We start from the raw sequence: 23,826 nt of genomic DNA on the forward strand, positions 1-23,826 counted from the left end.
CCGTGTATCTTTATATGTGATACTGAGCAGAGTCTAGGCATATGGGACCCCAGGACTTACTAGAGTTCCAAGAAGAATGCCAATGAGAAATTTGGCAATGGTTTTGAACTGCTAAAATGTTAACTGATCATACTAAGAAGTCATGACACAGAAACAGCTTTCAAATCTTTTCTAACTTAATTTGCATTGCTTTTTAGAGTTTAAAAATGTTTTCACTTTTATATCTTCTTTTATCTTTGGGTGATCCCTTAAATTATCATCATCTGTAATTTACAGATGGGGAAATTGAAGCTTCGAGAAGTGAAAACCAGAAAGAGATCAGGCTTAATGATTAGTTCCACTCAATTGAATACCTACTGAGCCTTGCTTACTGAGATTCAGGTTGTGCTACATCGTGGGGGCACAACAATGATTAAAATGTGCATGCAATCCTCAGCCACCATACCAACAATGATTAAAATGTGCATGCAATCCTCAGCCACCATACCATTCTTTCTTGACTCTTCCCCAGTTCTAAGAAGACTCATATCTCCTGTAAGCCTGGGCTAGGCTGGTTCATAAGGAGATCCAACTCTGAGCATCATCGACACAGACAGCTCATTTACAGGAAGAATTGACTCTAGGGTACTCTGGCAGTTCCATGCCTGTGATGTAATCATCAAAATTGCAAAAATAAGGAAGATATGGGAACTCTTACATACTACTGAGTGGAAAATAAATTGGTACAATTACATTAGAAGGCAATCTAGCAACATCTATTAAAACGAAAGATGCCCTTATCTTACAATCCAGCAATTCCATTTCTCTCTGTATATTTGCAAGAAACTCTCCCATCAACGCATAAGGAGTCATGTAAATGAATATTCATTGAAGCATCATGTATAACAGGAAAATAATTGGAGACAATCTAAATGTTCATCATCCTGAGAATGGTTAAGTAAATTGTTGTATGACCACACAGTGAAATACCATATCATAGTTAAAATAAATGAACTAGAACTGGAGCTATAATATCCATCAATCTCAAAAAATAGAATATCTAGTGAAAACAAAAAAGTGGCAGGAGACCCATAAGGCTTGCTACCATTTACATTAACTTTAGACCCATGGAACAATAGTACATATTTCCATGTGTGATAAACATTTTAGAGACTTTTTTTTTTAATTTTTTTAACGTTTATTTATTTTTTTGAGACAGAGAGAGACAGAGCATGAACAGGGGAGGAGCAGAGAGAGAGGGAGACACAGAATCCGAAACAGGCTCCAGGCTCTGAGCTGTCAGCACAGAGCCCGACGCGGGGCTCGAACTCACGGACTGTGAGATCATTACCTGAGCCGAAGTCGGACGCTTAACTGACTGAGCCACCCAGGAGCCCCAGTGATAAACATTTTAAAATACTCTTAGTGATAGTAACTCCAAATTTAGGATAGTTGTTACCTCTGCTGAAAAAGAAGGATAATGATAGAGTACACAGAAGCCTTTAGCCAAATCTGTATTTCCCCCAAAGTGGATTGGAAAAAAAATATGGCAAAAAGTAAATGTTTGACAAAAACTGGTGGGAAAGATGAGTTTGTAATATTATTTTCTATATCATATATACTTGAAATATTTCATTTAAAAATATAAATGTTCTTTTAATGGTGGAATTACAGGATTTTTTTCTTTGTGCAGAAATTTCTTTTTTTTTTCCTTTTTCCATGTTAAAATTCCATCCATACTTTGATATTTAATTCAAGTCTCACTACCTTATTGAGAATTTCTATGACAATCTTGTCAGTCCATACTATGCTCTCCCTTTTCTAAACCACAATAAGTCTATAAAGTTCTCTTGTATTCTATGATGATTTTATCAAAATGACTTTTGTTCTCAGTATGTTGAAGCCACATTTTAGGTACTGAGAAGGGGTAGGAAAAAAAAATAAAGTTCTCTTGTATACTATGTTTGTATGACCAGAATTCTTTCATGTTGTTTAAATATATATTGCATTGCAGTAATATTTGGCTTTATTGTACACAAACCTTGTTTCTCCAATTATATTGTAAGAACCTTAAGAGCAGAGATAATGTCTTGAACTTTTAAAATCCTTCCCCAGTGCCCAGCAGAGTCTAACCAGACATTTATTAAAAGAAAAGTGGTGTATAAACCAATAATTATTACTCTTGCTACAAAGCCTTTATCTAGAAAGTTGAAAATACTAGTTGGAGCTACATTTGCTTTTATTTTCCCAGAGAGAGAGTAGTAATGAGCTGTGAAATGACCAAAACTCAGGCAGCAGAAGGGAAAAAAAGAAATAGCGGGTTTGTATATTACACATTCTGGATAATCAGTTCTTGAATGATTAAGTGTGGAAAATCTCTTATGAGTAAAAGCAGATTTTAAAATTTTATTTTATGACTATGGACTTGTTTCATAGATCATTTCCAGTTTTCAGCTGATCCTAGGCCAAACTTACAAATTATTTTGGAAAAACATTTCCTCTTATAATATGCTACATAGCCACACACAGATATACATTGTTATCAATCTGCCTTCATTCTGGTATTTATTTCTCCTCAGAACCGAAAGTTGGGTATTGAAGAATGAGATCAATTTAAGAATCAGTATGGTTACTTTTAGCTTTGCAGTAGCTGCTAGGTCAAAACTACTGCCACTTTTGTGCCTGAACAGTTTCCCAAGGAAACTTTTGTAATATTGTATGAAACCAGGCCACTATCTCGTGGTTCTTTGGCCTAAGTACTATAACACTCAAAACACAGTTCTCTAAATTAAAACTTACCTCCATCTGTATTTATGACTGCATTATTTAACTCTACAGTGTGCCTCAGGGACTTATATCTCTTATTACCCTCCTCTATCTCTATGTCATTTGTGTCCTAATGAACATAACTAAGGGCACGAAAATATCATGCAATTTGGTAAAAGATCATATATTCCCTCATTTTCACTCATTTTTAAAATGTTAGTGTTGAAGCAAAACCCTGAAGTAAAGTGACCAGAATTTTCCTATAGTAATGAGGAGCTTTATCATTGGTCTCTGCAATTTTTCCTATATATACATATATATATATATATATATATATATATATATATATATATACACAGAGAGAGAGAGAGAGAGAGAGAGAGAGAGAGAGAGAGTAGATTGGGTCCTAAAATTTCCCTAAAGGATAAGTGTTTGTAACTTAGAATTAATTTCCCCATGAAAATATTGTGATTATGGTTAGATTTACAACCCAACGTATTAGTAGGTATGAGAGGATAGTAGATTAATAAATTGTATCTTGTTTTCTTATCTATAAGTTTATCATAGTAAAAAGAGAAGTATTTTTCCCTTCTCTTCTCTAGAGGGAGGGTTAAGATGGTGATTTTCTAAAGCCTCAGGGAGGCAGAAAACATAACTCTCTGGCAGGGGAAGGGGGTTCTAAGAAAAGGGGAGTGGCTTCACTTCAGGAGAATTTGGATCTGTTGAATCCCAAAGGATAGAGAATCAGACAGGGGTCGGTTTCCATAAATGGTAAGGACCTACGTCTACTCCTAGATAGCATATCAGGATAGTAGACACCTCTGACGAGGATGCCAGCAAGGATATATTGCCCCAAATGCAGTAAAAGTATTAATTTATGCTAAACTAAAACAACAAGGGTACATATTATAAACTCTAGGGTTACTGTTAACAGAATAGTAAAATTATGTATAAACAACATAATGTATAAATAGAAGAAAGACGGCATAATAATTTTTATAAGTAGTCAATTAAATCAAAGGAAGGCAAGAAAGAAGAAGGACCAAGTAACAAATAGGATAAATAGAAAACAAAATAGTAAGGTGTTAGCTATGAATCCAAATATATCCTTAATTACCCTAAATATAAATGGTATAATATTCCATTAAAAAGCAGAGATTTCCAAACTGGTTTTAAATATAAATATTTAATAATATAATATTATGATAAGTATATATATGCTGTTTACAAAAGATATAAAAGTTACAATCTAAAATTATACCACAGAAGTACCAGAGGGTGTGCTATGCCCCTTCAGACCAGCTGCTGCCATTAGATTTCCAAGGTCATAGTCCCAGTTTGGAGCAGCGTCCATCTGTAAGGGGGATGGAGGGTGCTGGGCTCTGGTCTGCTCACAGGGAGAGGTCAGGGACAGGGTCAGTATGGTGGGCATAAGTATATCTTCCCAGTTTCTCTTACAGTCCCTGCTGGGGCTCCCTGACTTATTTCGGTTGGTTCCTAGTGCTACTTCTTTTCTAAAATACACTTTGTAGAACTGATTATATTATCTTGTTTACTTCGTGTGAGTTTGTACCTTTTTGTCTCCATCTTCCAAAACAGGTATGTTGGGGGGAAAAAGTAATCTAGTAAAATCCCAGACAGAGAAAAATAAACAAATAAGTAAAATAATTACCACAAAAAAATTAAAGGTGAAACAAAGACATTTTATGCAAACACTAACCCAAAGTAAGCTGGTACAGCTATACAATAATATCTACAGTAGACTCTAGGGAAAGAAGCATTATTAGAAATAAAGTGTGATATTTCACGATAATAATATTAACCTATCAGGAAGATATAACAATTCTAATTTTGTACACAACCGACAACACACTACAAAATATATACAGCAAAAGAATTGCTGAAACTTCATGGAATAATAGACGAATCTATAATCACGATAGGAGCCTTTAATACATCTCTCAGTGTTGGAAAGAATGAGAAAAAATTAGTGAGGGTACACAACATTTAAATATGACTAACAAAATTGACCCAGTTGACACATATGGAATATTTTAGGCAACAACTGCAGAATTTACTTTTGTTTCACGTGAGCATTGAATAGTTACTAAAAGTGACAATTCTTGGGCCATGAAGCAAGCCCCTCACCATATTTCAAAAGAAATCATGCAGAGTATGTTCTCTGAGCAGAGGGGGATTAAGTTAGCAGTCAACAATTTTTTAAAAACGACAAAATTGGGGCGCCTGGGAGGCTTGGTCGGTTAAGTGTCCGACTTCGGCTCAGGTCATGATCTCACGGTCCGTGAGTTCGAGCCCCGCGACGGGCTCTGTGCTGACAGCTCAGAGCCTGGGGCCTGCTTCAGATTCTGTGTCTCCCTCTCTCTCTGCCCCTCCCCTGTTCATGCTCTGTTTCTCTCTGTCTCAAAAATAAATAAACATTAAAAAAAAAATTAAAAAAAAATAAAAAAATAAAAATGACAAAATTCCCAAACACATAGAAATTAGGCAATATACTACTTCTAAATAATCCATTAGTAAAAGAAAAAATAACAGTGGAAATGAAAAAATATTTTGAACTCAATAAAAACATGACACATACAAATTTTAAGATGCAGCTAAAACTGTGTTCAGGGGGAAATTTATAATCTTAAAGGCTGAAATGTATGACTTTAAACAAGAATTACCTAAGTATCCATCTCAAGAACTTAGGGAAAAAAAAACAATGAAACCTGAAGAAAGTATGAAAAAGGTAATGATAGGGGCACCTCGGTGGCTCAGTCAGTTGAGCATCCATCTCTTAGTTTCAGCTCAGGTCATGATCTCACAGTTTTGTGAGTCTGAGCCCTGTCAGGCTCGGCACTGACAGTGCAGAGTCTGCTTGAGATCCCCCCTGTCTCTCTGCTGCTCCCCCACTCACACTCTCTCTATCTCTCTCAAAATAAACAAATAAACTTAAAAAATTAATAAAATAGGGGCACCTGGGTGGCTCAGTCGGTAAGCGTCCAACTTCAGCTCAGGTCATGATCTCGCGGTTCGTGCGTTTGAGCCCCACGTCAGGCTCTGGTGCTGACAGCTCAGCACCTGGAATCTGCTTTGGATTCTGTGTCTCCCTCTCTCTCTGCCCCTCCCCTGCTCGTGCTCTGTGTCTCTCTCAAAAATAAATAAACATTAAAAAAGATTTTTTTAATTAATAAAAAAAAGTAACGGTAAAGTGAAGAGAAAAAAATTAATGAAAAATGTAGAGAAGAGTCACTGAAAAAAATAATAGAACTGGTAAATCTAGCAAGACAGATCACACATAGAAAACAGAAACAAGAACAAAAAGGGTACATATTACCTTTATCAGGCTTGGAAATGGGGACATCACCATAAATCATACAGACATTACAAGTTGAATTAAAAATATTTTAGAAAACCTAATGTCAATAAATTTGAAAATTTAGATGAAATGGGAAATTTCTAGGACAACCCAATACAATAAGTGACACCAAAGAAGTAGAAAACATGAATAGTCCTATCGACCAAAGAAACTAAATAGTGACTAAAAATCTTCACACAATAGGGGCACCTCGGTGGCTCAGTCCATTAAGCTCTGACTTGAGCACTTGATCATGATCTCGTGGTCCATGATTTCAGGCCCTGCTTGGGCTCTGTGCTGACAGCTGGGAGCCTGGAGCCTGCTCCAGGTTCTGTGTCTCCCTCTCTTCCTGCACCTCTCCCTCTCATGCTCTGTCTCTCTCAAAAATAAACAAACATTCTTTTTTAATCTTCACACAATAAATCTCCAGAATTTGACGTCTTCACCACTATATTTTCCCAATATTTAAGGAAGAAGTAACATCAATCATATGTAAACTTTTTTAGAGAACAGAAAAAAAGAAATGATAACTTATTTTATGAGGCCAATAAAGTGTTGATCCCCAAACCTGAGAAGGTCATTACAAGAAAGGAAAATTATAGACCATTCTCTCTCTTATCAAAGATGAAAAACTTCTAAATTAAATATCAGCAAAACAAACCCAATAATATATTATACATAAAATGTGTTTTTTTCAAGCATTCAAAGTTGGTTTAACATTAACATCTTATTATGTAACCAATTAATAATATAAAAGAAAATTTATATATTCATCCTTGTAGATACAGAAAAAGTTTTGATAAAATTCAACATCTATTCATGATTTAAAACTCTTAGCAAACTAGGGATTTCCTCTTTTTTTGGTAGTCTTTTATTTTGAAAGAGTTTTAGACTTCTAGAAAAGTTGTAAAGAAAGAGGAAAAACTCCTGTATCACCCTCAGCAAGATTCTGTAACTATTTCCATTTTATCACATTTGTCTTTTTTTTTTTTTAATTTTTTAATGTTTATTTATTTTTGAGACAGATAGTGACAGAGCATGAGCAGGGGAGGGTCAGAGAGAGAGGGAGACACAGAATCCGAAGCAGGCTCCAGGCTCTGAGCTGTCAGCACAGAGCCCTAGGCGGGGCTCGAATTCACGGACCATGAGATCATGACCTGAGCCGAAGTCGGGAGCTTAACCGACTGAGCCACCTAGGCGCCCCACACATTTGTCTTTTTAATGTCACTTTGTCTATTTAAAATCTATTTACTTTTCTGAACCATTTACGAGTAAGACATGATATCTCTTTATCACTAAAATGCTTCAGTATATAATTTTAAGGACAATCTATGCATATAATCACAGTAAAATTACTAAAACAAGGATATATAATTTAATGTAACCTATAGAACTTACTAAATCTCACCAGTTTTCCTAATACAACTTTTTGTAATTAAAAAAAAAGTATTTTTTTCTGGTCCAGGGTCCGATCCAGGATCACACATTACACGAGTTGTCATATCACTTTAATCTTTTAAAATCCAAAATATTCATTATCTTTACTTTTTATTTTATGATCCTGATGTTTTGAAGTGTACAAGCTTGTTATTATGCAGAATATACCTCTACTGGATTCAATTAATGTTTCCTCATGAATTGGTTCAGATAATGCATTTTTGGCAGGAATACCAAAGACATAATATTATACCTGCGACAGCGTATTACATCAGGATGCCCATGGCTTTGGTTTGTCCCCTTACTGGTAGTGTTAACTTTATTGCCGAGTTAAGGTGATGTATGTCACATTCCTCTCTTATAAAATTAGAGTTTCCTGTATGTAACTAAAGGTATTTTATGTGGAGATATTTTGAGACTATGTAAATATCTTGTTTTTCATTAAATTTCACCCACTAACTTTTTTTTAAAGTTTATTTTTTTGGTGGGGGGAAAGAGGCAGAGAGGGAGAGAGAGGGAGAATTCCAAGCAGGCTCCACATTGCCAGCACAGAGCCCAACGCAAGGCTCAAATTCATAAAACCTGAGATCATGACGTGAACCAAAACCAAGACCCAGATGCTTAACCGACTGAGCCACCCAGGCATCCCTCACCCACTAACTTTTAACATCTTTTGATGATTCTTTCCTGAATTAATCATTACTCTGCTTACAAAATGATGATTTTCCAACCTAATCATTCCTTATATATTTATTAGTTAGAATTTCAAAACTGGGTCAAAGACTTGAACAGGTACTTCCAAAAAGAGAATCCCCAAGTGCCCAATAAACACAGCAAAAGCACAGGTTAAAATCAGAAGATGGGAGCCACTGGAACTCCCTTCTATGCTGCTGGTGAGGATGTAAATTGGTATATCACTTTGGGAAACTGTTTGGCAATTTCTAAGAAAACTGAATATGGGAATAACCTACAAACCAGTAGTGGCCAAAATTTGGAAAAAACAAAATGCCCATCAATAGTAGAATAGCTACATAGATTATGTATCTCTGTGCAAGGCAATGCTACGCAGAATGAGAATGGACAGACTGCTGCTACACATGGATGAAGTTTTTAAACATGTCAAGTGAAAGAAACAGCACACAAAAGTGTGCATTTATTTAAGGTTCCAAAACAGAAGAGATTAGGTTACTGTGATAGAAGTCAGGATTATCTTTTTTTCTTTTTTTAATTTTTGTTTAATGTTTATTTTTTTTCTTTTTTTTTAATTTTTTTTTAACGTTTATTTATTTTTGAGACAGAGAGAGACAGAGCATGAATGGGGGAGGGTCAGAGAGAGGGAGACACAGAATCTGAAATGGGCTCCAGGCTCTGAGCGGTCAGCACAGAGCCCGATGCGGGGCTCGAACTCACGGACCGCGAGATCATGACCTGAGCCGAAGTCGGCCGCTTAACCGACTGAGCCACCCAGGCGCCCCGTAATGTTTGTTTATTTTTGAGAGGGGGGGAGAGAGAGAGAGAGAGAGAGAGAGAGAGAGCAAGCAAGTGAGCGGGGCAGGGACACAGAATCCGAAGCAGTCTCCAGGCTCTGAGCTGTCAACACAGACCCTGCTGCAGGGCTCAAACCCAGGAAACATGAGATCATGACCTGAGCCAAAATCAGATGCTTAACTGACTGAGCCGCCCAGGTGCCCTGAGGATTGTGGATATCTGACAGGAAGTTGTAGTTGAGTGGGCGCATAAAGGGATTTCTAGAGTGCTAGAGGTCTCCTTGATCTTCATACTGGTCACAAGGGAGTGTTTACTTTGTAAAAAGTCATTGAGATCTTACCCTTCTGATTTGTGCCATTTTATTTATTTATGATATATTCAATAAAAGGTTTATGTAAAAAGTCATACTCACATGAATACTTGTAGAACAGTCAGAACACAGAACACGATTTATAACCAAGTAAATTCTATTTGTTTGAATTTGCCCAATCTAAGAATATCCTATAAATGGAAATCCAAACACACAAAACAGAAAATTACTTGTGGTACAAAAGCACCTTTCACTTTACAAAGCAACACATCAGATGCATGAAAGGAACAAGGATGAGACCCATAGCAGATCTATTTTTCAATTTTGGAAATTTATACGAAGAAAAGAAATGACTCAACAGAAGCACAAATCTTGCCGTGAAAATGTTCATTTTGAACATGATGTCTGCTGACAAAACACTAAAATCAACCCCAAATCCAACCCCTGGATCAAGATTTAATAAATTATGATATACCAGTATAAGAAAATAACATACATTAAAAAGGATGTATAGAGTTCCTTATAGAAATGCTAAAAAAATTTGCAAGCATAATGTTAGGTAGAAAACTTGAAATGTAAGGTGATATGTATACCGTGATTCTAACTATGTAGAAGTGAACCAATAGGTAAGATGAAAAAAGTAAGACTTGTGTTGGAGTGATAGATTTATGGATTTTTGTTTGAGGGTTTGAGGGGGTAAACTTCCCTCCATTCCCTATAACTATTCTTTCTGTCTCTGTCTCTGTCCCTCTCTCTCTCTCTCTCTCTCTCTTTTTTGAAGATCTAATTGGCTTTATTAAAAGATTCACAAATGAGGGGCGCCTGGGTGGCGCAGTCGGTTAAGCGTCCGACTTCAGCCAGGTCACGATCTCTCGGTCCGTGAGTTCGAGCCCCGCGTCAGGCTCTGGGTTGATGGCTCCGAGCCTGGAGCCTGTTTCCGATTCTGTGTCTCCCTCTCTCTCTGCCCCTCCCCCGTTCATGCTCTGTCTCTCTCTGTCCCAAAAATAAATAAAAAACGTTGAAAAAAAAAAATTAAAAAAAAAAAAAAAAAGATTCACAAATGAGACAGCACCCCACCTAGCAGGTAGAAGGGCGTTCCCCTCCATGAATATTCTTTATTATTATTTGGATCAGTTAGAGTTCTTTTGGGGCGAGCAATAGAAGTGAACTTAAATAAAAGAAGAGATTTATGGAGCCGTAGAGGAGTAACTTAAAGAATCAAAGGAATAACTGAATGTCCTAGAGGAAGGAAGAGCCAGGAAGTTTACAGAGATCTTAGAAACAACATTCCCTAACCAGCTCTCTGGTATTCTGCCCCTGCTCCCCACCATGACTTGTTTTTCTTTTTTCTTTTTTTTTTTTTTGTTTTTAATTTTTTTTTTTAACGTTTATTTATTTTTGAGACAGGGAGAGACAGAGCATGAACAGGGGAGGGTCAGAGAGAGGGAGACACAGAATCTGAAGCAGGCTCCAGGCTCCGAGCTGTCAGCACAGAGCCCGACGCGGGGCTCGAACTCACGGACCGCGAGATCATGACCTGAGCCGAAGTCGGCCGCTTAACCGACGGAGCCACCCAGGCGCCCCCACCATGACTTGTTTTAAATGCCTTCTGTCCCTGTGTGCCTCTACTCGAGGTTCAAATTATTGGGAGAGAAAAATCTGATCGTCCTAGCCTGAGTCAAGTATCCACCTTGTCTTGTGGCAATCACATCAGGACAATCACATCAGGAGTTGGGGAAAGGCACTTTCCTAAGGAAGAAGGGTAGTGTTGTTACCAGAAGAACAGGGAGCTGACAGATGCTGGGTGGAGAAAACAACAGTTCCGTGAAATCTTCATCACCTTTTCAATAAATCAGAATATTACTACCTTCTTAGAGTAAATGAAAATATGCCTATTGGAAAAATTCGCGCAATTTAAAAGCGTATACAGTAAAAGAGTAATGGAAAAGCAAGCATCCTTTATCCCGCTACCCATAACCTTGTGTTTATTATCTATTGTGTATCAAATTGCCCTCAAAAGATTAATGGTTGCCTAGGGCTGGGAGGACTGGGGATGATAGCTAAAGAGAACAGGATTTCCCTTTTTTCTTTAATCGTGTTCTAAAATTGGATTGTGGAAATGGTTGCACAACTCTGAATATACTAAACCACTGAAATCTCAGTGGGCACATGTTAAGGTATGTGAATTATATCTCACTAAAGCTATGTGGGAAAACTACTAGTTTAACCAGCTATCTCAATTTTCCCCGGGCTTCCCTGGTTTTAGCACTGACAATCCCTTATCCCAGGAAACTCAGTCCTAGTAAATCTTGGACAGCTGAGCATCCTATACAAAATGTAGCAGCTTAAGACAATAAATGTTTGTTAGCTCATAGTGTTTTTAGATCAAGAATCTAGGAGGAGCTTAACTGGGAGACTCAGGGTTGCAGTCAAAATATCAGTGGGGATGGAGTGTCTGGGTGGCTCCGTTGGTCAAGCGTCTGACTCTTGATTTCGGCTCAGGTCATAATCTCATGGTTCTCGAGGGTTTCTGCGCTGACAGCTCAGAGCCTGCCTGGTTTCCTGTCTCCCTCGCTCTCTGCCCCTCCTCCGCTTGCTCTCTATTTCTCTCTCTCTCTAAATAGAGAAATGAAAAGCAACTTAAAACAAAAAGATGTCATTAGGGCTGCAGTCATCTGAAGGCTTGACTTAGGCCAGAGGATTTGCTTCCAAGCTTGCTTGTGTGGTTTTACCAAGAGGCCTCAATGTCTTGCCTTGTAGGTCTCTCCATACAGTGCCCTCATGACAGGACAGTCGGCTTTCCCCAAAAGCGTCTGATCTGAGAGTAAGAAAAACAGACTAACATGGTCGTTGTAGAGTCTTTTATAACCTAATCTTAAACGCGTGTGTCATTTTTTCTGTCATATTTTATTGGCCGCCCAGATCAACTCTGGGACAATGTGCGAGGGAACAATCTGCTGCCATTTCCAGGAAGCAACAAGCATGGGGCTGTCCCAGAGGCTGGCTCCCGTTAGCTGTGATGCGAACTCTAACCCTATCAGCATTTTACTAACATTTTGCTGGTTTTTAAACTAAAACACGCCCATTATGGAACATATGAACAGTGTGAGAGTACAAGAGAAAACATGTTATGGTGAATACCTTTGTATATAAATTTTACTTCTATCTCTGATCAGATAGGATAGATCCATAGGTGTGCAATTATTACAGCACGTGATTTAAGTACCTTAAGACTTGTTGCATATTGCCAAAATGCTTGTCTGATGCTTGCGTTGTATCAGAGTGCCCATTTTGCCATACCCTTGGTGGCCTTAAGTATTATTGTTAGCAACTCTGCCAATTTCTGTGTGAAAAGTTGTATCTCCTTGTTTCAGAGTGCCTTTTTCACAGTAAGGTTAAACATTTTCCCAGGTTTAGTGGCCGCTGCTAATAAGTAAGCATATAAATCCTTTCTAGAAACATTCATGCATTCACTTGATATTTATTGAGTGCCTAGTGTAAGAACATAGAAGTGCCCCAGCCCCCAAGATGCTCACATTCACGTGAGTGAGATTGGAGAAGGAAGGAAGGAAGGAAATATTTAAAAAGCACAGCCAAGAAAACCATTGGGGTGCTGATGGAGACTGCAAGTACTTTTCTCTTGTTGGGGCATCAAGGACAGAGCTGAAGGATAAGGGAGTGTTAACAGAATCAGACCAGACCAGGGAGCTCAAATAAAATCTTGTTGGCCTTCTCAGCCCTCTTAAGGTTAGACCCTATCCCCGAGGCTAAGGGGAAAGCAGGAAAGGGTTGTTTTTTGTTTGTTGTTTAAAATAATCTCTACGCCCAACATGGGGCTCGAACTCATGACGAGTTGGAACTCACGGCTTCATCAAGTGTTGTATGCTCTACTGACTGAGTCAGCCAGGCACCCGAGGAAAGGGTTTTACACATGGGAGTGAGATAATCACATTTGTGTTTTTGGAATGTCCCTTTGGGGAGGTAGAATGGATGGATACGGATAATGGAGGTAGAATCGATGGCCAGATGGGAAACGGCTGTAGTCCAGGACAGAGGTGAAGATGGCTTGATCCTGGGGAGCAGTGGGAAGGATACTGAGAATTATCTGAGATTTAATTAGCATCCCTTGTCCCAGTCTAGGTTTCTGAGAAAATTAAGTAATAAAACAAACATGGGCGGATAGACTCCAAAACATGCTATTTTTGGCTGAAAAAAAAAAAAAAAAAAACAACTATGGTGGAAGTTTTAGCTGAATGTGAGAGCCAAATGAGATGCTAGTAAACCCTTGGAATAGGGCAGGCTTCTCTGAGATAAGGCCACCTGGACGCCTCTTCGGAAATAAAGGATTTATTCCCCTGGCTGCTGGGAGGGCTGCTAGAACCCTCATCTAGTAGCCCTCTTTAGGGATGGCCTTGGCCAAAGAGAACCACTAGCCCCAAATCATGTTCCTTCTTGGGGTAGCTGGCATCCAATGACAGATCAGAGTGGAATATAAAGTCTTGGTTCTCCAGCCCCAATTTGAGACAACTTTGAAAGGTCATCTCAGCTTTGGAACCCTCCCACCCCAAGGTCATCTAAAGCCTTTATAGAGACTGAATCTCAGCTCAACTTCTCCCTTTGTCCAATCTTCCCTCCCTCCCCTCCCCTTCCCTTCCCTCCCTTCCTCTTCCCCTTCCCCTTCCCCTTCCCCTTCCCCTTCCCCTTCCCTTCCCTTCCCTTCTCTTCACTTCCCTCCACAAGTATTGATCCTGAGAACACTGCTAATAAACCTCCTATACATGAATATCTATCTCAGCATCTGCTTTCCAAGGAACGCAAACTGTGACATCCTCTGGGGAATGCTGCACCTGGATGACTATTAGAATGTGTGTCCCCATAGGGATGTCTGGCTGGCTCAGTCAGAAGAGCATGGGACTCTTAATCTCAGGGTCGTGAGTTCAAGCCCCATGTTGGGTGTAGAGATTATTAAAAAGAAGAAAAAAGAAACTTAAAAAAAAAAAAAAGAAAGGAATGTGTGTCCTTGGGGTTAGCAGCCGAGAGAATAAAGGGTGGCTCAGAACTAACACGCCCAGGTTGTCCTTCCCGGTGTACAAATCACGCGTCACTCCACCTTCCCTGAGATGGAGCAGTTAAATGCATGGAGATGTGCCAACTGTTGTACCACCTCTGTTTCTTCAGCAAAGTAGGAAACATCAGGACAATGCTGACTGACATGAAGGAGACAGAACCTTTCGGAATTAATGTAGGAGAAACAGGTGAGTAAAAATAGGGTCAGTCAAGAATTACTCCTAGACGAAAGACAACGACAAGTTTGGAGGAAAGTATGAGCTCACTTTGAGGTGTCTTTAGGATGTCCGAGTAGAGTTGTTCAGTAGGCAATTAAAGATATAAATCTGGAGTTCAGGAATGCGACTGGAAGTAGCAATATAAATGGGTGTACTCAGCAGCTTATGCCTAATGACAAGGATCCCACAGAGAAATAATTTAGGGAACAGAAATATATTTCTTTAATTTTTTTTTTTTAACATTTATTCGCCTTTGAGAAACAGACAGAGCACAAGTGGGGGAGGGGCAGAGAGAGAGGGAGACACAGAATCTGAAGCAGGCTCCAGGCTCTGAGCTGTCAGCGCAGAGCCCGACACGGGGCTTGAACCCATGAACCATGAGATCATGAGCTGTGCTGAAGTCGGATGCTTAACCAACTTAGCCACCCAGGCGCCCTGAAAGATATTTATTTTTTTTAAAAAAGCCAACAACCTCTAATTAGTATTTTCAGAGATTTGAGAAGATATTACCTACTTAAGATAGGAGCAAGGATGCTATGCTATAGCAAGAAGGTTCAGAAATACGTGGAAATCTTGGGAATGAACAGTATGTTTGGCAAAACTGAAAGTCCACTGGAAAGATTAGATAGTTGATAAAACATCTCAGAAAGTAGAGTGAGTAGAAGGTGAGAGACATAAAGGGTAATTCCAAACGGTCTAACAGTCAGTTAATGGTATTTATGAGAGCCTTCATCTTGGTTCCCCCCATTTTTTTTATTATCTGTCCTTGGATGTTTCTGGACCAGCTTTTAGCAGGAAGTTCTTATGAGGAAAGGCCAGGGTTTTGTGTTAGAAGGAAAGGATCCAGCAGAGGGGAAGAAATGGAGGGGGGTGGGTAAAGAAGTAGGTAACTGACGGAGTGCTCTCCCTGAGAAGACGAAATGGGGTAGATACAAAGCTGTGGTGCAGGGGCTCACCTTAATTAAGAGGGCACCCTTTCTCTGTGCAAGGGGCACAGAGTGTGCAGGGGCAAATTGCTATAACAGGATAGACCGGCTGGATTATAAATAAAGAACTTTCTTTTTTAATTTTTATTAAAAATGTTTTAAATGTTTATTTATTTTTGAGAGAGAGAGAGAAAGAGTGTGAGTGGGGGAGGAGCAGAGAGGGGAGGAGACGCAGCATCTGAAGCAGGTTCCAGGCTTTGAACTATTACTACAGAGCCCAATGCAGGGTTCAAACTCATGAACGTTGAGATCATAACCAAATGTTGAGATCATGAGCCAAAGCCTGATGCTTAACTAACTGAGGCAACCAGGCGCTCCTCTTTTTTTCTTTTTTTCTTTTTAAAGTTTATTTATTTATTTTGAGAGAGAGAGAGAGAGAGAGAGAGAGACTTGAGCGCGTGAGAGCCAGAGAGGGGCAGAGTGAGAGAGAATCCCAAGCAGACTCTGCACTGTCAGCACAGAGCCCGTCATGGGGCTCTGTCTCACAAACCATGAGATCATTACCTGAGCTTAAATCAAGAGTCAGACGCTTAACCGACTGAGCCACCCAGGCACCCTCAGAAATTTATTTCTCATAGTTCTGGAAGCTGGGAAATCTAAGATCAAGGCATGGCACATTCAGTGTCTCCTGAGGGCCTGCTTCCTGGTCATTTTCCCACTGTGTCCTTACGTTGGGGGAAGGACAAGAGAACTGTTGGGAGGGGGGGTTCTGTTATAAGGGTGCTGATCCCAGTCATGATGGCTGGAGTCATGACCCATTCACCTCCCAAAGGCCCCACCTCTGAATAGCATCCCATTAGGGATTAGGTTTCAGCATATGAATCTAGTGGGTGAAACAATCAGTCTATGTAGGTGAGATGATTTGCTGATGGTTTGTATTTTCTCTCTAAAGTATGAGCACTGTCATTGGTTGAGGCTAACTGGGTGGGCATGGAAGTTGGGATGGGATGTGGTCAGGGAAAGCCGAGGTGTATGGAGACTTTTTTCTTTTTTTGAAATAGACTAAATGAAGGACGAAAAACAACAAAGCTGCATGAGAAAACAAGAAGTGATTGCCAGGCTCCTCTGAGGGCCCAGGTGAGTTGGAGGTCAACACCGCTGTGGATGGTTGAAAGGAGACTTTGACAATGAGAGCAGAGGTGAGGAATCTCTAAAACAGAGAGACAGACTATTCTCATAACGAAAAGTCTCCTGCTTTCTTCTGAGAAGAGAGTTGTATAAACGAAAAATAGAACAACATCCTCCTCTGAGTCATAGGCCTCATTTTCATCAGCTCCCCAGTCCTGCTTATTTTCCTTTGATGTTTACAAACGGCACATGTGATTATAAAGGGGAAAGGTGAAGGGTATAATAAACCAAGGACGCAGGAGGAGGAAGGGACTCAAGAGCCCGAAGGAGGGAAGGAAAGCACCCAACTGAGAGGAAACAGCCAGGGCCGGGGCTTCCTCCAGCCCTCTCAGTGGAGCCCCCGCCTCCTGCACAGAAACTCCCTGCAGGGATCAGACACTTGGTCGGTCGTCTTCACCCATCTACCCTCAGCATCTAGAACAGAGCCTGGCACCACACAGGTGCAAAGTAGACATTCGTTTGGTGAATGAATGAAATCCACAGAGCAGTTACTGGCTTTTCCAGTGGCTGAGCACACAAAAGTTTCCTCCCACCCCCGCCCCCCCTTCCCTTCCTTTACAAAAAGTTTTCAGACAGCTTTTGGGCCCGCTGGGGCCTTTTCAAAAGACAAATAGTCCTACCGCTGCTCCAGAGGACCCACCGCCCACCTTCCAATCAGAACTGCCTCTCTCTGTTCTTCTTGGAAAGGGAGGCACAGCTTGCTTTGCAAGAAACTTGCATAGGAAATGGGGCAATCTGGGCTGTTTTTCAGCCTTTTCAACCTCATTTCCTAAATTAAAGAAAGAAATGTAAGGAATCTTAGGAATATGAAACTTCTCCGGAATAATCTTTATTGAGCTGTGCTTGGAGCCAGCTGAAATCCTGAAGGGCTGTCAAGGCAGCCAAGGAGAAAAGAGAATGAGAAATAACTTAAACGATCTTAGCCAGACTCTGAAAAAGATATCTAGAGCAGCTGCTATTTTTTCCTTCCCAAAATGGTTTGCCTTTCCCCCAGTTTGATGATTGTTTTAGATTATTTTGGGGTATAAGAGGAGAAAGGAGGAGGGAATCCAGTGTTTAGGAAGTAACATGATGAGGTTAGTTGTACCCTGGAAGCTTTATAATTTACACAGCTGTTTTATACGTGCCGACTTCCTCTCCTTTTAGGACGCCACTGACTGGTAAGTCAGGATTTTATTCACAGCATTCCCTTTAGAGGTTGTTCATGGGACTCTGGCTCCCCCGCCTACTTCAGTGTATCTCTGTGGTCTATGGATCATCTCTCCAGAGTTTCATCGCTGGGGTGAAGGGCCATTTTGTCTACCCTACAATTATCCACAAGGAGTGCAGGAAAAGCCATGTAGGATGCCAGATGGACAAGGAACACTTGACTGCACTAAAAAATTTCCAGCAATGGTATCCCCAGCCTGCCCTTTTGCTGTGAGCGGTGCCCAAATTCCACAAGCAATTCCCCTAAAATCTCCAGCTCCCCGCTGCCGGATGGGTTTGGCTGGTTACCAGAGGCACCGAGGGCAGGGCAGGGCAGGGCAGGGGGTGGGGGTGGGGGAAGTGGCCTATGGAGTGGCAATTCGTTTGACCCTCATTCTCGCTCCATTCTGTGATGTCTGCTCCAAAAACCAGAAAGGAACTGAAACTGATTTACCCATGGTCCGTCTTTGTGACTGTTGACCCAGGACTGAAGCACAGAACTGCTGTTCCCCGGCCTAGCCTGGGGCACACTGGGCTGACTCACTGCCTCACCAGGAATGCAGCTAGTCTGGAATGCATCGCAGGGGCCCAGATGCCCACAAGGAGCAGGACTTTCGAAAGGAGGAAGGTCTTTTCCTAAACAGAGTGAAGACCCGCATTCATAAAGTTATAAGGAATCTTAAAAAAAGAAAAGCACACCACGGATAAATAAAACATTTTTCTTCCTACCCTTCCTCCCCACCCCCATTTCAGGTTCCTGCATGGGGCAAACACCGATCTCAGTTTGGAATGTATCTTTTCAGAGATTTACATAACCACAGGATTTACCTGTATATTTATTTATGTACATAGGTGTGTATTTAGAGAGATTTAGAGAGAGAGGGAGAGGAAGTTTTGCATATCATGAAGTGTGGACATAGTATGGATTGTTCCTCAATTTGCTTTTTTTTTTTTTTTTTTTTAATTGAGCCTTGTCTCTTGGAGATTTTTCTGTGTCTAGGTGTTCTAATTCTTTTTTAAGCACTGCATATTCTTACACGACTCAGATGCTTCACTATTTATTTAACAGTCTCTCTCTTGATGATCATTTAGGTTGCTTTAATTTTTTTTTTCTCTTTTGAGTTCATTTATTTATTTTGAGAGAGAGAGTGAGAGTTCGAGCAGGGGAGGGGGAGAGAGAAGGGGAGAGAAAGAATCCCAAGCAGGCTCTTGGAGCCTGATGGGAGGCTCGAACCTGGGAGATCATGGTCTGAGCCAAAGTTGGATGCTTAACCAACTAAGCCACTCAGGCGCCCCTGCCCTAAGTTTTTATTTTTATTTTTTATTTATTGTATTTTTAAAAATATGAAATCTACTGTCAAATTCGTTTCCATACAACACCCAGTGCTCAACCTGCTCTAAGTTTTTAATACTTCAGTGAACAACCTGCTTTCCTTTTGCACATACACGAGTATTTCTGTAGGGTGGATACCAAAGTGTGAGATTGCTGAGTCAAAAGATAGGTGCATCTAAAGTTGGACGGACCACTGCCCAATCTGTTCTCCAAAAAGCCTTGACCAGTTTACATTCCCAGCAATGACAGAAGAGAGCACCTCTTTTCCAGAAGGCTTGCTAACCCACTCTTTGTTATGTATTGTCGGTCAAATGTGTGAAAAATGATATCCCCGTGTTTTTATTAGCATTCCCCCCCCAAACTGATGAGACTGAGCAACTTTTCAAATGTTTGCCATTTATGTTTCCTCTTTTGTAAATTGCCTCTCATATATTTTGTCCATTTTCCTTTGTTTAATCTTTTTCTTGAGGACATATAACAAAGAACTTTTAAGTCCTTTGCTATATATGTTACAGTGTGCTCACCTGTCTACAACTGGAATTTTAATATCATTTACAGTTTTTGTTCAACAAATTTAAAGGGTTAATAAAATAAATTTTATTTATCTTTTCAATCCTTCTCTTTTTACAGCTTTTGCATTTTGCATATTGTTTCAGGAGACCTTTCCTACCCCCAAAGGTCCTAAACACGGTCTTCTATATATTTTCCTTTAATAGTTTGATAATGTTTTTGTTTCCCTACCTAAATCCACCTAGAATTTATTTTTTAAAAAATCACATGAGGTAAAAAAGTAACTTAAGGGGTGCCTGAGTGACTCAGTTGGTTAAGCTTCCGATTCTTGATTTCAGCTCATGTCATGGTGGTGAGATCGAGCTTCCCATTGGGCTCCACACTGGACACAGAGCTTGAAATTCTCTCTCTCCCTTTCCCTCTGCTCCACCCCTGCTTTCGTGTGGGCCTGTGTGTACACACTCTCTTTCTCTCTCTCTCTCTCTCTCAAAAAAAAAAAAAAAAAGTAAGTTTTTTCTAAATAGGCAATTGTTTCAATATCCTTTATTGAGGAGTCCGTTCTTTTCCTTATCACAATACTAACTTCTCATGTACCTGAGCTTGTCTCGGGGCTGTCTATTCTTTTCCATTGAGCTACTGATCAGTTCTTGTTCGACTAGAAATGCATGGAATTTATGAGTAATTTGGAGACAAGTGTTATCTTGACAACATTAAATCCTCCTATTCAGGTCTTTGTCTAGTTTTAATCTTTTTCTTGTAGTTCTTGAACATATCTACAAGGTACGGTGCTATTGGTGACTATTTCCTAATTTTGTTGCTATTGTAAATGGAATCTGTTTTTTTTCTTATCACACTTCTTATTTTTAAAACGATCAGTTTGTTAACTTTTTTTTTTTTTTTTTTTTGCATTTGACCTTGCATCATTAGTTTTTGATAGCTTTTCGGTTGATTTTCTTAGATTTTCTAGGTAGCTGCTCGTGTTATCTTCAAAGAGAAACACCTGTGCCTCTTCATTTTTGTTTTGTCAGCTGTCTTTTAGGTAAGAATAACAGAAACAAATTCAAACCAACTTAATCAAAAAAGGAAACGTGTGGGCTCACTAAACTGATAAGAAGCCCCTATGGCTGGATCCAGGGCATCAGATGCTGCCATTAGGTCTTGGTCTTGCCTTTTCCGTCTCTCTAACGTATTTCTCTCCGTCTTGGCTCCATTTCTAGGCAGGAGCTCCCTGTGCGATGACAAAAAGTCTGCCGGCAGTGCCAGACTCCTATTCTCTCAGCAATACCCAGAGGCAGGGGACTTCTATTCTAGTGTTGCTATCCACAAACATTTTTAGGACTGATTCTAATTCATTGGCTTGCTCACCTGCTCATCTCTGAACCAATCATTTTAGTTAGGGGGTTAGAATATGCATGTAGACAGGGAGTGAGTCAGGTTATCCAAGGAAAATTGGAATGCTGTGACTAGGATAAAAGGAAATCGATGCTGGGCAGACAAAACACACAGGCGTATTTAAACCTCTTTCAATATTTTCAGTATTTGACTATATAAACTTCCAATTTCTTTTCTTTGTCTTATAACCTTCCCATCCTTTTTTTTTTTTTTTTTGGTCCGGAGTAAACTCTTCTCAGCGCTGTTGCTTCTATTTTGGGCTCTCTTTCTCAGCACTTCCTTCCATCATCCTTCCTTCCCTGCTCCCTTTCCTTCCTTTCTCTGTCCCTCAGAACTCAACCTTCCCTACTTGGTAGCTTTGTGGTTTCTGGGACTCCCAGGCCAGATCTTGTCTTATTATTATAAAGTATTGTACATCCAATCTCTTCCCCGGGATCAGATTCTGGCTATGAGACTGTCTCTGCTTTTTCCACCCTCCCTAGGTATGTAGGTTTGTACAAGCCCGTAGCCCTAGGCAGCTCCCGACTCTTGATCCCAGCCCTTGATTTCAGGTGAATCTTCTGCCTCACATGGAGATGTTTAGCCCCTAATGCACCATATGAGACCAGGCCCTGAATGCCTCTGTTGGCTTTTGGCAGAATCCAGCAGGTTATAGCTTTAGGCCACTCACCATACCGTTTCTGTTCCGTTTCTGGGCTGCAGAGGTGTTTTGAAGTGTGAACATGCCCAACATCTCTCCCATTTGATATTCCATCTGTTATCACTATCATTCTGGACTGGAGTGGTCCCTCCAAGCACCGTCATGGCTTTAAGTCCACTCCCATTTTGTTCTCGACTGTCTGTGATCTAGCTTCCCCTCCTGCTTTGCTTTCGGAAACTGTGCTCTCTGAAGTCGCCAATGTCATTTCCCGATCACCAAATGGAACAGCTTTTTTTTTTTTCTTCAGTCCTCATTTTCCTTCACTCCTCAGCAGCATCCAACAATGTTGACAGCTTGTCCTTTATCCCTTTCTCCTTTTGGCTAATTCCATACTCCACTGTCCTGGTTCACTACCTCTTCTGACGCTTCCTTTTTTTTTTTTTTTTTTTTTTTAATTTTTAAACTACTTTCACTTCCTCCTCTCATTTTGTGACTGTAGATGTCCCACTAGGCCACAGCCTTTGCACTGGTTTTACCCTCTCTCTTTTTTTTATACATTCTTGTGTCTTCAGTAATCTCTAAAATGATTCCCTACCTTCTTCACACTAGGATGTCCCCCCCAACCCAGGTCCTTTTTTTTTTTTTTTTAAGTTTATTTATTTTTGAGAGAGAAAGGTAGCACAAGAGAGAGGAGACAGGATCCCAAGCAGGCTCCTCACTGTCAGCACAGAGCCTGATGTGGGGCTCGAGCTCATGAACCAGGAGATCATGACCTGAGCCGAAGTCAAGAGTCAGATGCTTCACTCTCTGAGCCACCCAGGCACTCCTTTCCCCCTAGGTTCTATAGCTATAAATTTGCAGGTTGTACGTTCACTTAATGTCCTGCTGTCCCATCAGATTTCCTTCCCTTTTTTGGATTAAGAGGTACAAGCTTCCAGTTATGGGATAAATAAGTCATGGAGATGAAAGGTATAGCATAGGGAATATCGGCAACAATATGATAGATGGTGACTGCACTTATCATGATGAGCACTGAGTAATATATATAATTATTGAATCAGTATGTTGTATACCTGAAACTAATATAACATTGTATGTTATTACACTTCAATAAAAAAATTCTAAAATTAAAAAGAAATTTCTTCCTCTTTGAACCTTCCAAATTCCATCATAGATACTATCTTTCTCTTAGTTTCTAAGGCTCAAATTCATTCCCTTGATTCCTCCTATTTTCTCCAGAGACAGGTAATTACACATTCTATTGATCCTCTTTCCTTGAATTTTCTCTTTTTTGCCATTGCCCTGTTCATGCATCTGCTGTGATCCCTTATCATTCCTCTTTTAGGTAATTTCAGTGGTTTCCTAATGAAGTAGGAGAGTTAAATGTGGCAATGTTTTGATGAGTTTGTGTCAAAATTTATCATTTTAGATGCCCCCACCAAAAAAAGACTTAACATAAATATTCGTAGCTTCATTCCCTCTCCTACCCCAAAGGAGGAACAATCCTCTATTGAATGGACAAAAATTCAAGATGGATGTATTGTGCTGATCTGAGTAACGGCTTCAGTTTAGAAAAGCTAAAATGTTATATTAGAGAGAGCAAGAAGCTATCAAAAGAAAAGAATTCATTCAAGCTGAGACTCACGTATGGCTAGGAATTACTGTGGCAACCCAGGGAAGAGAGGCTTGTGTTTCACATAGAGGGGGAAACGCAAGCAAAACACAAGTGAAGCAACAGGTGCCTGTGAGTGTGTGTATGTGTGTGTGCGGCAGGGTCTACAAAGAGTCACTGTGAGCCAGGGACAGGGGAGATCTAGAGCTGGACAGAAAAGCTTTTTACCCCGAGTTAAGGACTATCATTTGGGGTGTCAGGAAGCATTGGAAGTGAGGATGGGGCCACAGGGCCACATGTATAGCCAGATTTCTAGTTTGAATGGTGTCTTCTCATCAAGCAGGACTCAAGAGATTAGGGGGGCGGGGGGATGGGTATCTGTTGGGAGTTCTGATGGAATTGTGATGCCTGCTC

General features: G+C 40.2%; 1 non-coding gene across 1 annotated transcript; it reads left to right on the forward strand.

Annotated features, from left to right (window-relative positions):
• Positions 1 to 1,833: 1,833 nt before the first annotated feature.
• LOC132672726 (small nucleolar RNA SNORD59) lies at positions 1,834 to 1,905 on the forward strand. Its single transcript, XR_009607657.1, has one exon. It is a non-coding gene; the product is annotated as a small nucleolar RNA SNORD59 (small nucleolar RNA).
• The last annotated feature ends 21,921 nt before the right edge of the window (positions 1,906 to 23,826 follow it).

The sequence above is a fragment of the Panthera onca genome, chromosome A3 (assembly GCF_046562875.1).
Source record: "Panthera onca isolate mPanOnc1 chromosome A3, mPanOnc1 haplotype 2, whole genome shotgun sequence".
NCBI classification, from domain to species: domain Eukaryota; kingdom Metazoa; phylum Chordata; class Mammalia; order Carnivora; family Felidae; genus Panthera; species Panthera onca.